General features: G+C 37.8%; 1 protein-coding gene across 2 annotated transcripts in view; it reads left to right on the top strand.

Annotated features, from left to right (window-relative positions):
- The window catches only part of SMYD3 (SET and MYND domain containing 3), a 555,557-nt gene that overhangs the window by 225,391 nt on the left and 315,284 nt on the right, over nt 1-14,882 (top strand). The window lies entirely within an intron of this gene.

Genomic DNA, 14,882 nt, shown 5'->3' with positions numbered 1-14,882 from the left:
ACTCTATTTCTGATATCGCTTTTTTTGTTTGATAATAATACTCATTTTGTACATTCATTTTTAAAACCATTAAATTATTTCCTGTTTCTTACTTCACAGTCACACAAGTCCTTCCTATCTCCTGGGCTGAAGCAAAGCTTCAGTAGCATAAACTTTACTTCTGCCACTGCCCTGGGACTCACACTTCATACAGGCCAACAAATTTACAGGAAACTACAGTATTAGTTCATCTGTGCAACAATTTTATGTCTCTTTTGATCCAAACCTTTGCCAGACATTCAGGAGAGGTTAGGATATAGTCAGAGGTGAAAGATTTGAGTCCCCTGCAGGCAGGATATAGTGTAGAAAACTGCAGTGGTGAAAATGAGATAGCTGCAAGAGAGCTCATGCAAAAGGCTGCAGGGTTCTAGCTTCAGCTTTAGTACGAGAATTCATCTTCATTGTGCCAGAGGGACCAAGTGTAATTCTACAGATATTTTTGTGGAAAATCTTCAATGAGGAGAAAGGACAATGGTTTTGTCTAACAGAGCTTTCTGTGGTGATGAAGGTGTGGTAGTCACCAGCTACATGCATCTATTGAGCCCTTGAAATTGGAATGAATGTGATTGATGAACTACCTTTTTCATTTAATTTTACATTTAAATGGAACAGCTCTAGACATCTGTGTTCGCCACATCTATTCATGAGGTAATGTCTGAAAAACTGTGGCATAGTAGATGCTCAAAGAATGTTTATTTTTCCCTTCAGGAAATGTGTAGACCCACATGATACTTTGTTGAAATACCAGTCTAGAGGAGAATAAATCTTTTGTGTTAACTTTCGCATTCTAGCACCATTGCACACACATCTCTTACATTTCCAGATGGAATCAGGAACCCTTAGCACTCTAAGAAGTACGGAAACAATACACCTCTCTTAATCATGTGTGCCCCAAAGTGAGAAGGAACACAGATGATAAATTTGTACCCATTTTTTCCTCCAGCACAGGATTTGGTGAGCATGATTTATAATGCTCTGCTCCTTTTGCCATTTTGGTATATATTTCCCTCCTTGAATATAAGGGTAAGCTTGAAAGGGTGCACAGGGAAGAAAAGAAGTCCTAGCGTTAAGGAAGGAGAAGCATAAAGAGAAGCCCATAGAGCCAAGTTGGGAAGAACTGGTTGGGGACCTGGCAGGACATTTGCTGCCCTGCTGCTGGTGGCTCCTTCTGGAGGCTCTTTGTGAAATAGAGACGGCGACCAGGGATGTGTCTAATGTCAGTGTAGGTCCTCCCTGCTTTTTTTGTTGACTGTGATTAGGAGTCTTGGGTCCAAACCAGTCTTGGATCTGGTTTGTACTTTGGGAAGGAAGCCTGGAGAGAAATGTGGAGAGGACAAATGTGACAGTGATGGGCTGGTGCGTGGGGTGGCTTTGCTGTCTCTATACATCCGGTCAGTTCACAAGGTCATGCCCTCCTTTCCAGGCACCTGATCCAGTACATTGCATAGCCCAGATTTTTCCCTGAAGGAGCATTAAAATTATCTTATGTTCTGAAGTTATGTAAATCAGTATGGTCCCATTTTAAGCTCCAAATAGTCGGTAATTTAACTTTTTAGGACAAATCTTCTCATTAGATACTCCTATTCCTATGTGATCTTATTGTTTTAAATGTTCATTTATTCTCCATGTCTAGCCTTCCTCACCTTTCTGTTCCATATTGTGAACAATGTGACTTCCAAGTCGTCTTCAATTTGTTAGGGGCGGCAGTGGTGGATTCCCTCAACAAGAGGTAATAAATAAGATATGAAGATCAATATATGGTAAGAATATTCCTAATAAGGGAAACTTTTGTTTAACATCTTTTATTGGGCTTAACTAGAATGTAGAATGAAAAAATAATCTTAATACCACCTTAGTTTTCTTAGCATATTTTGTTCTTAACTTACTTCTTCTGATTCGAACTCCTCGAAGACACCCTATAATTATTACATTAAAAGTCTCCACTGTCAGTTGAAAAGCACCCTTTGTAACCACGTTCTTTTTGACTTCACATTTCACTTTTTAAAAAACAATGAATGCATTACTCTTGCCAATAAAATGTAAAGATCCCAATAAGATTTATTTTCCTCCTTTCCCCCGAGAGATCTCATCTCAAATTCGTTCCTTAATATATTAATAACTGGATTTAAATCAGTTTAATCTAATATTTACTCTTTTAAAGAATGTGCCATGATTATTAATCTGATTTATTTTCCCCCAGTCCTTTTGAAATTATGAATAAATGATAGTACACCTTAACATTGATAGATGATAAAATTTCAGATTTCATTTTATTGTATCGTAACATTTACTAAAGAAACTGATGGAATGTGAAGCTAGTCATTAAATACACGTACAGACTTAGATATATTCAATTGTGTGTAAATGAAAATTCTTAAAATCTTCAAAAATTGTAATGTTCTTAATTTTTTCATAATAACAATAACAATTTTATATTTAACATTTTGAGATTTAAAAAAGATTATATATGTTTTTGCAGTAGTTCTCAAACTTTGGGGTGCATCAGAATTATGGATGGTTGGAGTTTTTGATTTAGTAGGTCCAGGGGTGGAGCTGGAGACTTTCCATTTCCAAGTTCCCAGGTTGCTGACGCTGCTGGTATGGGGACCAAACTTCAGGAATGACTGTGTTATTATATTAGATCCTCACAAGAACCCAGTGTGGTCTTGAGCAGATAGAAGTGAGGAAACCGAGGCTTGAAGAAATTCATGATTTTCCCAGCGGCACATAATGAATTAATGTTTGAACAGAGTCTAGAATCCGTGAAAGATCTTTCAGGTTTTTTCCTGCTCAGGGCAAGAGTTCATTTCCCCAAAAAAGTCTCTCTTGATTTCAAATGATTGATATTTTTGTCTCATTCTTTGCATAATCATTTTTGTATTTAGATACACCCTCCTCCGTTATTCACATTTAATAAACATATGTTTAAAATTTTCTTCCCTTTTAAAGATACATCTGATTTTTGTGCTGCATGATGTTCTAAAAATCCTTCTGTAGAAACCAAAAAGCTTGCACAACTTGTTAAGACCACCCAAGGTTAATCATGAGGAAAGATGTTGATTTTTTTCTTTTTTCCCCCACTAGCCTAGTGCCCTGGCATTTTTTCACACTAACTTGTGATGGTTTTAGGCAGAACCGTTATTTGTGGGTTCAGCAAATGAGGATGGATCGTGAATGATCCAGACCAAGGAATCTGAAAACCACAACAGCAGACCATGCAGAGGTCCTGCCCTGATTTCAAGGATATTATCTGTTGCAGCTTCCAAGGGAGATGGATGGTTTGTCTCTCTTTAGTTGGTACCAAGCCACTGAAACTCTTGTGTGCAAAACAGTGGCATCCAGAATGAACGATGACGTGTGCTTTCTCCCCCTTCTCTACAATTTCTACCACCCGTTCAGGGTATTATACAATGTGTCAGGTGTGTGTGGGTATCTCAAACCCAGCGTCACCCAGTACTCAGAGCTTACCTTTTTTGACTGTTGAATACGATCTTTGCTAACATTCTGAGGAAAATGTTGCCCTTCTCTGAGATTGTTTTTCCTAGCTCCCACCTTCTGTTTTCTCTTGCCTTCTTCCTTCACTTCTGCTTTGACCTTGGACCTTTGAAATACCTTAATCTCAAAAAATAGTAGTTAGAGACAAATAATGGCTGCAGAACAAGTTGAAAATTATGACCTTGACTATGTTCTATTATTCTTTATTTATTTTTGTTGTCTTTCTTTTTTTTTTGGGGGGGGGTTGGGGGGGGACAAAAAGCCTTGACAGGTTTTAAGTAACCTTTTTGAGTTAATTAAATTTAATCAGTGTGTTTCCACACTTGAAACGAATTCTGTGCTTCAACTTCTCCTCCCTTCTTCCCACCCTTTTAAATGTTTATATTAAGCGTTTAATAACTGTGCTAGGCTCTGTGTGGTGCTTTACGTGCACTATTTAATTTAGTCCTCACATCAGCCTTCTGACGTGTTATTTTGAGGAAACCAATTCAGAGAGGTTATGTAAGTTGGTCAAGGCCTCACATTTAGTACGGGGTGGCAGTGGGACTTGCATTCAAGGTCTTTTGGACTCCAAAACTCATGCATTTAAGAACTAGTCTGTATTACCTCTTTTCTGAGGCGTTTACTCAGATGGGAGTTGTATTTCATGTAGCTTTCTTGAAATAAATGAGGCTCCGCGGAAAACCAGATTCTAACTTTAAACTTGGCTCCACATTTCCGTTGTCTGTCACCTTGTCAGTTCTGTTAAAATCATTGTAAAGAGAAGAAGGAAAGAATTCTACTGTTTTCAGAGCTATGTGCCGCTGCCGAGCACACACAACTGTCAGTGTGTTGCCTTTGCTGTTAGTTGCTGCCTGGGAGTTTCGATCCTAGCCATTTGGTCTTTTTTTTTTTTTTCAATTTATCGGGGTGACAATTGTTAGTAAAATTACATAGATTTCAGGTGTCTTTAAAAAACAGCGTGTGAGGGAGTTTCAATTTGTCTCAAAACCACAAAGTGCCGCCCTGGTACAAACACCCATAACCTGCTGGGTGTACGTCAGGTTCCTTCTCTTCGTTTTGCTCTTGAGATACACTGGCAGCTTTCAGAAAAAGGCAGCCACCCAAAGTGACCGAGGTGACCCGTTTGTAGAGAGGTAATTGAGAATACCTCCCAAAGCACATCCATTTAAAATCACTTCCTTAGCCTCGCCTGTGTCTGTAAAATTTTCCTCTCCTGTTTTTTTCTTGTGTCTCTTCTTGTTGTATGAATATGTATTTTAAAACAGTTAATGCAGTACTTTGAGATTCATTTTACCTTTAAAAGTTATTCCTTAACATTACGGTAGAAAAACACAATTCTGGGAATTAAGAGATCTTATTTGTTGTACCTCAAGTAGGGCACTCGTATTACTGAGCTATGCTTTCCTCATTTAAAATAAAAGTGAGGTTGACTCAGTGATCTCACTTGTAGTTTTTCCGCCTAACTGCCTTTGCTGGTTTGATGCAGTGGAGACTCTCCATGTTAGGGAATAATAAAACATGATCTTTCATGGATCTTGGGGTGGCTTACATGGTTTAAAATAATTTAGTGTGTGCATAGATGGAGTTATTTCAAGTCCTCTGGCTTTACTTCTACACCCCTAATACCTTCTCTCATCATTTTTTAAAACTAGCCTTTTTGACTTTGATATATGTCATGTTGGCACCTTGTAAATCCCTCTAGTGATACCTTTCAATTACTAAGGTGTAAACAATGTTTCTACCCTATTCTCTCTCTCTCTCTCTTTCTCTCTCTCTCTCTCTCTCTCTCTCTCTCTCTCTCTCTCTCTCCCTCCCTCCCTCCCTCCCTCCCTCTCTCTCTCTCTCTCTCTCTCTCTCTCTCTCTCTCTCTCTCTCTCTCTCTCTCTCTCTCTCTCATGTTTGTAGGGCTCTTTAACCTGCTAATGTTCCAGGTTATTACTTTAAAACAGCCAGCAAGATAATACAAGCTTCCTCCTTGCCTGTGATGAGCTGACCTCTTTTTACCTGTTTCCTTTTCAAAGTCAGTTTGGAAAGCTCATTTTTCATAATCTCTTGAGCTAATACTTCACTTCCCTGATGCTTGAAATTTAGCAGCCTTATTATTTTCAGGACTTTGTACCAAGAGCACACATCCAACTACTATTGTTGTGTTTTTTTTTCCTGAACATATTCCTCTAGCTCAGTCAGGATTTTAATTTTTTTTTACCTTGTAGGAAATGGAATTCCTATTTGCATTTTTCCTTATTCACGTACCTTGCTTCTGAAGTTTGTTCTGTCAGTATTTAAGGGATTTAGCCTGGCTATTTCTGGCTTTTATCTCTCATGTATACTTTAGGCCAGTCTTTTCTTGTTTATCTACATGGTTAGGGTCTAGAGCTGCCAAATTAAATGATGTCTAGTGAACTCTACTTCAGTTTGTGCTTCAAACTTTTAAAGACCTTCCTGATGTTTTCTCCGTAGTTTCTGGTTATTCCTCAAGTTTCCAAGTTCGTCTGTCTGAAAAGTATTGTTGTATTGAATGTGGCCTCTTTTGCACAGAGGTTTCATCGACTGCCTTGGACTTATATTGACTTTCTAATACTTTGTTTGGTGGTGTTTCTTTTATTTTAGGGGCTTCATCTATCTGTCCTTGGTTCTAGACTCTGGCTTTCAAACAGCAACATGGACAATTTAAAGGGGTTGAGATTTGTACAAAAGCCCAAAATATAATTGGAAGATTAATGAGAATAGAGGGGCAAAGATTATTTAACCAGCTAAAGGTCAGGCTGTGGACGAAGTGAGCCATGTGCTTCTATAAAAGCACCTTGCACACTCTGTGTGAGTCATGCCCTCTGACACACTCAGGGGCCACCAACCAGAGCTCAGAAACCTTGTATTGCGTTTGTGCTTCAATCGCAATTAGGAATCCAGGGCTGTTTCTTCCGTTAGGAAGGATTTAGGTTTGACCCATTTAGATTTTTCTCCAGTGATGTTGAATGCTGGAGTGAACGACTGGGAGAGGGGCATTATGGAACCGGCCTCTTGAATCTTCCTCCCTGAATGATGTGGATTAAGGGTGAAGGAAGTTGAACTTGGGAGGCCTCTTCCAGGTACTGGATCCCAATTTGATTGCTGTGTTTACTTTTATCTCTTCTAATTGTGACTTGCAAGCACTTCATATGGCGGGAGAATGATGACATACATCCACTCGCCCCCCAAACCCAGGTCTGGGGTCAGATTGGTGAAGAGGCCCAGGGGGAAGGTGGTGTGGTGCAGTGGGAAGAGCACTGTACTGGGAGTCAGAGGTCTGGATGGGGACCCAGTTTTGCAAATGCTGTCCTTGGCTACGTGACCCCTAGCCTGTTACTTCATCACCTCAGGTCTCAGCTTTCCCTTTTTACTATGCAGCAGCTGGATTAGAAACATTCTAAGGTCCCGCTTCAGATCAGTCTTACTGGTGACAGTGGGAGGGAGGTTATCACGGTACAGGGGAGAGAGACTACAATAAGGAGGTGAAAATGATCCCAGAGCCGAGAGGTCGGAGGTGTACGTGGGAGAAGGCTGTGGTGATGGGAGAAAGGGGGAGGGAGGAAATGCAAGGGAGAGGTGCGGAGGGTTTAATTTCAGTGAGAACTGCTAAGAAAGACATGTTTGTGGCATCCATAGTGGATGCTCCCCAGTCTTCCAGAGAAGTTCATCTCCTCCTCGCTTTTTCAAAATTGAATTATTGGCCAGGATTTGCGGCAGTTTGCTCAAGTTTCTCTTTCTGGTTTCTTTCTAATTAGGTTAAAATTGTGCTCTTTTCTTGGAAGATTGCAGAGAATTCTTTTTGTTATTTAAAAAAGACCCTGCAAAATAAGCAGAGGTAATTCTCTCTACCTTGTAAAGTGAAGAAATGAAGATTCAAGGTAGTTAAACAGTTTATTCAGGAAATCAGTATGCTGGTGTTGGATTCTAGTTTTTCAAGTCTTTCTATTAGGCTTCTCTGCTTTCAGGTATGTGTGGGTATCTGGTGGGTATATTATTTAGACCACTGGAGCGTGGCACACAGGTAGCAGAAGCAGTCATATATCTCAGAGGCAGGTGTCTTCCAGCCTTTTGAACTGAGGTAGGCAAATGGATCCTAAATCAGACTATCCTAATCTGTGCGCCTGTTGCAGAATTCAGTAACTTGAATTCTGTCTCCTAGAAATAAAATGATAGAAAGTAGGAAAATAGCCATACCTCTGGGGAACAGAAATTCTGAGATGTCCTATGTTTGTGTGTAGAGGGGGTCTTTGGTGGCCCAAAGTGCCATTCAGGCAGTGACATAATTCATAATATATTCTTTGAATTTCCTGAGTTCTGTATGTGACAAACAGGAAGTCAGATGCATTGCTATTACTGAGCAGTCTTAGCTTTGGGGTGTGGAGAGCATGTCAATTGATAGTCTGAAATGCTTTTTATTACTTTTGTAAGGAGACAGATTTCTTACATCGCTGCTGCATGTAATTTCAGGGATACCTCTCCTTTTCACTGAAGTGGAGGCTGCAGTATCTGTTTGCAGGAGGCGTGTAGGGAGAGGACAGGAGAAACTTCTTCCTCCACTGCCTTGTATTATAATCTTGTATAGTACACCGTGGCGAGGCATTCATTCGCCTTGCTCTCTTGACGCGTTGTTTTGCATACCGTTCCTCTCAGTGGAATAAAACCTCTAGGAACTCTAGTGCCTTTGTTCATAAGTTCATTTGTTTGCACACCATGTAGGCCCATAGTTCCTGCCGCTTTTGAAGGATGGGAACGCATGTGGAGAGATGGATGATAGTAATTTTCATAGCGTAGGTGATCATTTTATCTCTAGGAAAAAATAGAACCCACATGATGTACATACCACAGTAGACATGTTCCTTGCATGGTGTGCGGTTGCTTTTAAAGCCTGTCACATCTCTTTATGGCTCCTTCCATCTCATGCTCTGTTCATGTCACTTCTGGGAATGCAAAGGGAAGCGTCTAGTGCTGGACATGAGTTATAGTGGTTGCTGCCCATTCTCTTCTGCTCCCTGGGGTTCTAAAATCAGTTGACGTTCATCTGTAGTGTGTCTTTGAGAGGAAGGTGCTAGACATTTAGTAATATTCTTAAATAAAGACACAGCATTTTTTGTTTATTGAACTGTCCCTAATGAGAGAGAAGGAATGGTTCTAAAGTACATTATATCTACTTACTTCCGACCCCAAACATGTTTGGACAATGGACAGTTTTGAATTTCTGACACAGATTTAGGAATGTTTTCCTCAAGGAAATTTCAGAGTTAAAAATAAAACCCTCATCGGTCATTTTTTAAGATGATATGAGAATATCAGCTCATTATTTTGAAAACTGGTACACAGAGGGAAAGAATCAAGTATTTAACTTGCTTTCCTTTATGAATTATACCTCAGATTAACCAAATAGTTGATGAGGGTGTCTCTCATTAGAGAAATAGTCTAGGATTCAGAAAGTCAGAATTCATTACTTCACAGCCCCTGAGGAGTTAATGGATCCAAGTGGTGAGCCTCACTGGCTGCCGACGTCACACATTCAAACCCCGAGCTGGTGTCTCCTGATGATGTGCACAACCTATGACGTATTCTTGCCAAAATGTCAAACTATTATCTGTTCTGGCCTCTTTCTCTGATGACCAGATAACAGGAAGTACAGAAGATAGGAACAGCGTGAATGAAACATCGTAGAGATACAATAGAAAAATCTAGCCTGGGCAACTCTCTGGAACAAATGACTTTGTTACATGAACAACAACAACAAAAATGCAACTGAAGGAAAAAGAGATGGAGCAAGAAATCCACAGACTAAAAGGATTTAAGAGATATGTCAATTAATCCTAATGTCTGAACATTTTTTGGATACTAATTTACACAAAGTGTAAAAAATTAGAATGCGATTGGGGGAAAGATTTATTACCAGAATATTTGATGATATTAAGGAATTCTTGTTAATATGCTTAAGGAATTAGAACAGTGAGGTTTTACAAAATGAGTCCTGTAAGTATTGATGGATACAATAATGTGGCATCTGGGATTTGCTTCAAGATAATGCAGGAAGGCTAATAACACAGGTGCGAGTGAAGAAAGATTGGCCACATCGTCACTGAAGCTGGAAGATGAAGACCTGGGGCTATTCTCTCTACTTGTGTAATTTTTGAAATAATCTGTCATAGAATGTTTTCAAGAGAATTTTAGGTAAAGCTATGTAATAAGATTTTTGGTGCAATGAAGTGGAATTGGGAGAGGAGGAAAAATGATATAAAGTAGTTAGTACCATAGCTAATGTGTTCTATATATTGACTACTTATTGGCTATATGTATTGCCAAGCAATGCATATACCCATTCATTTATTCATTTACTCATTTTAGTAAATGTTTATTGGGCACATATGAGGTGGCAAGCACCGAAATACGTCCATAAATCAACCAACACAAATAGAGCCCATCACACCTAGTGATATTTTTGGCCTGTACTCTTTCTGTAGAGTCTCTGAACTGTGTGTGAGTAGCTCCCAGACTGGGGTGGGGGTGGGGGCTTAAAATGTCACTTTGTCGTATCATCCCTGGACCCATTCAAGTTTAGTCTTTAATATTCTTCTCAGAGTAGCTCTAATCATCTACTGGGGCTCTACCTTCCTTTTGAATCATCCAACTCTAAACGGTCATGGGTGTCACTTATCTGGTTTCAGAAGGACTATCTCTGGTCCCTGGCATGGTTCATCCAAGTGACCACCAGCTCAACAGCCACCCCAGATTTATAGTTGAGAGCCTATGGGAAAGCTTCCACCCTGCCCCCCGCCCCCAACCATCACCATTTCACCTTCAGAACTGTTGTTACACTCTGGAAGATTTTCCAATTACTACACCTAATTACAAGGAAGAATAAATTACTGAAGCAAGTTAAATTATCTTGTGTGTCATAACAGTAATTAACATTCAAATAGGAAACTGCTGCCATTTTTATAAACATCACTAAGTGGAGGCAGCATCCCTTTCGAAAGCAGGAAGCAAGAGGGTATTCTCTTCCTGAGGCCTGATATATAAGGATGGTCTGAGTGTTTTGAAAATCGGTCTGGGTGAGATTGATGCCATTGGAGAGATTGATTTTTACATTGTCTCATTTTAATATAAATCTATATAAATAGCTACTTTTCTGTGCATTTATCATCATCTACTTTCTCTTCCTGGCCCTACATGATTTTCTTACCTTTCCTCCCTATTTTAAGTAGGTATGGGCACCGATCTGGTCACAAGACATTTTGTGGACTAGACTTTACTTGGAAAGCAGCTCACAGTTTTTTCAGATCCCATTTTTCAAGAATTGCACGCTCATTGCTTGCCCATTCAATGCTCTTCTGCCATGAAAATGTTTCTTCCTCGCCCATGTGTCTCTTGATTTTATGCTGTGCCTTTGAGATCCTTTATAGACTGAGCACGCTTTTCTTGCTCCCTATAGCTCCTAGCCTAGCACTAGCACATATGGTATTTAGTAATTTCTAATGGCAGTACTGAAGCAATAAACACAAAGCGTATAGTAGAAAGACCTTAAAAATATACAGTAATGACATACAGAACTGATAAACCATGGTAGGTAGCTACTTTTATCCTCATTTGGTGAGTAGCGTGTGGGCAGTTAAAACTCAGCTAGGTTTGGGAAGATCATTTTAGTCTACCATTGGTAGTTGGGATTATGAATTGTTTTTATTTATTTAGTAGACTACTACTATGTCTAGAATTTATTTAGACAGTTGACGTGGTTACTCTGGATACAACTCTGCCTTTGATAATAATGAGTTATGATTTTTGTTCTTGTACTTCTTTGAAATTTACAAACTCAAGTGTTGTAAGTATTGTGAGTGATGGGATCTAATTTAAGAAAGCAATGAAGTTGTAAATTTGCTCAGAACCTGGAAGCTCCCCTTAATATGTCCTTACACTTTTCTGTTGAAGAGAACAGCACATTAGCAAAGTGTGTAAGGTTTCAATCACCTTTCTTCTTAGTGTCGTATGTAGGTGGCTCTGGTGTTATGAAAAGATTTGGCCAAGTCATGAATATAAGCATAGATCTTTGTACCCTCAGGCCAAATATGAGTAGCAGCAGTTCCTATAATATTCAAATCACAATCCTAAAAAAAAATTATCTTCTTTTTACTTTCCATTTAAATAGAAACATATGGCCACCAATTTGGTTAAATTTGGGAGATTCATAAATTATGTTTGTCCGATATGTTTGTGTTCTTTTAGCTCAAGAGTGGCTAACCTCACCCTCTAAGGGGAAGAGCCAGCATTTACAGCGTCGATGACAAAAGGCCAGTATAAGTGTTGTTCTCCTTGCTGGATGTGCATATCATTTCTGTATTGAACAAAATATTTCATTATAGTCACAGTATCAGGTTAATTTTAAATGGTGCTTTTTTTTTTTTTTTTTTTTTTTTACTTTTTCTGCCAAGGACTCTAAAGAGCCAAAGTTGGCCCCCAAATTTGGTCCCCTTTTGAGATCTGGACAGCAATGGGGAGAAGTAGGAATGGCCTTCATACGCTGGTACTCACCACTATCATTGAGGGAGGCTAATTTTGTTTACTATCTCCCATTTTGCAACTCCACACTTTGTATCTGAGACTTAGTATCATGTGAACAATAGAATTATATTGCGGTCACATGTGACAGGCTTGTGTTGGGGTCTGGAGGAGGCAATGCAAGGAAAGGAGGAAACTGGAATGGAATAAAAGATTACACCCTTAGCGATGTTGTGTAACATTAGCTTAGACTAGAAGACTTGTTTCCCGTCACTTGCTGCTTTGGCATAAATATCTATTCTGAAAGAACTGGGCAATGTGTAGGAACTTGGGTCAATACAAATTGCTTTTCATGGAGAATGAATTTAAGCTAGGAAGCTCTTTTGAATAAATTACATTGTTTTGAAAAAGGGTTTATTCTGTGTTTTATAAAGTACACTGCATTTGTAATTCATGGCTAATTTACACGTTTCATTTACAATGTATTTAAAAGCCCTCCTCAATGAGTAGTTGGTAATTAGGTGATTGATATATTCTCCCACTTCACAATTACACACACCAATAAATTGCCTTCTATTTTCCAAGAGTGTCTCCAATAAATATTTGAAACTTTCCCTACAAATGTTGTTCAGCAAAATTGTCAGTGACTGAAGGATACTTTTATTTCCCCAAATTGAGTAAATGCTCACATTAGAATGCCCTTGTCTTCCGGGATGGTTTATGATGGAAAGTGTGGTTCACCTTAAGTAGTTAGATATGAATTTTTAAAGAGTTTTAACCCTCAGGTAGTGAAAGAATTTTAAAGTTTAGGGTACCTGTACCCTGCAAAGATTACTTACGTAGAAACGTAACCATTTTTGGTTTGTTTATTACGTGGGTAATTATTATTCTAAATCTCAAAGACTAAAGCAATTATTTTACTTGAATGGTAAACTTCTCTCAGGTATACATTTTGTTTCGTTTTATCTCACATATCAGTAGGAAAATACTAACTTTATTATCATAATTTATGTAAGCCTCATCTTGAAACCTAACTTCAATTTTTGGTTCAATAAAGGGGTAGTTACCATGTCACAAAATACTATAACATAGTATAACATACTATAACAAATATGTTTTTATAAGTAAAATTAACATTTATATCTATATCACTAGTATCCCTTCTACATGGGCCATAGGTAAAGCTATTCTTTGAGCCATACTTATACTTACATTTTTCCCTGTAACACTCTTTTTTTTTTCAATTGAGTTATAATTTATACGCAATAAAATGTATACGAGTAGATTTAGGTATAATCTGACAAGATTTGAATGTTGGTAGATATTCATGTAACACACAGTTCCACAGTACATAAAATAGTTCCATGACCTTAGAAAGTACTACAGTATTTAAAATTTTTAATTTTAAAAATAGCAGAGATACATGGTGTAGTGATCAGAGAAAACCTCATTTTGGTTTATCAGGTGCTTACAAAATGAAAGTATGGAGAAAGGCAGATATAATTACCAATTTGATAATTGTTGAGAATATGTTTCGTTCCACGTACTATTTTAGCCCTTAGAATAGATGCACTATTAGGAAACAAATACTCTAAAATAAGCTACTTACAAGTTCCAATACCCTCTCTTCACCAAAAAAGAAAGTGATTCAAAGATTGTGATTAAAGTAAAATGACAGGCAAAGTGAATCAGGCAAATTAAAAGTCAAAAAAAGGGATTGCAGTATCAGTGTCCGATAAATAGAATTCAAGATAAAAGCATTAAATGGAATAAACTTTGTATCTTTCACAAAGGAAATATACCTTTGTTTCAGTTATTCTTGAAACATTTACCAAGACTGATTCTTGATTGGACACAAGGAATGTTAATTCAGCTCCACCAATGGCTTGGGAACTAAGAAGCTGTAAATACTGGACCAATGTGGAAATCAAAACTTTTTAGAAAATAAGAATAGAGAAGCACAAAACTTATAGAAAGCAAGCACAATTGCACTTAAACATTTATAATTTTAAAACAATGAGTCCTATGCCATGACCTTAGAAATTTTTCTGGTTTAAAAAAAAGGATTGGAAGTTGATTTGGAAAATACCATGTATTTTGCATATAAAAAATTCTGAGCTGTCTTATAAAGTGGAGGCCACCAGTACCACAAAGAAATCTACAAACTTTAAGAAATATAGAAGATCATTTGGTGAGCTATACTATGTTTCTAGATGATAAGACTAAGCATTAAAAAGATGGTAGTCTTTCCAAACTAAATGTTTTTGAGGCATTTTTCCAGATAATTCTTTAGTGTTTATTTGGAACAATGGATAAACAAGATATTGTACCACAAAATAGCACAGAGGAGCCACAAAAAAATTACAGTTTGCCTACACATATATGAAAAAATTAATAGTCAAAGAAAGGCAAATTGGCAGAAATTAACAAGAAATGTTAATGCTCAGTGTTAACAAGAATTTAGTAAGGCAGGCACCCTCATACTATAATGGTTGTTGTGTAAAGAGACATATTTGGGGACAGAGAAAATTTAGAAATATTGATCAAGTAAAATTACTAATTCATAATGATCCTTGTTTGGTGAAACTAGTAAATGTACTTTTGTTTAGTAGCCAAAAAAAAAAAAAAAGTCCAGAAATATGGAAGTGGTTAAATAAATTACGAATAAAAGTGAAGTTACAAAGAACCATTAAGCATATTTAATAATATGGGAAATAACTATGGTGAAATATTAGTTGAACAATACATGTGCAACATAATTCAGATATTATTCAATTGCACATATTTCTGTGAGGGAGGAAATCACAGTGTGTTAAATTCTTAATTTT

Source organism: Rhinolophus sinicus, chromosome 6, assembly GCF_057876585.1.
Source record: "Rhinolophus sinicus isolate RSI-liver-muscle chromosome 6, RSI-T2T, whole genome shotgun sequence".
In the NCBI taxonomy this organism is placed as follows: domain Eukaryota; kingdom Metazoa; phylum Chordata; class Mammalia; order Chiroptera; family Rhinolophidae; genus Rhinolophus; species Rhinolophus sinicus.
Note: the sequence above shows the minus strand (reverse complement) of the source record. Positions and strands in the feature narration are given on the sequence as shown.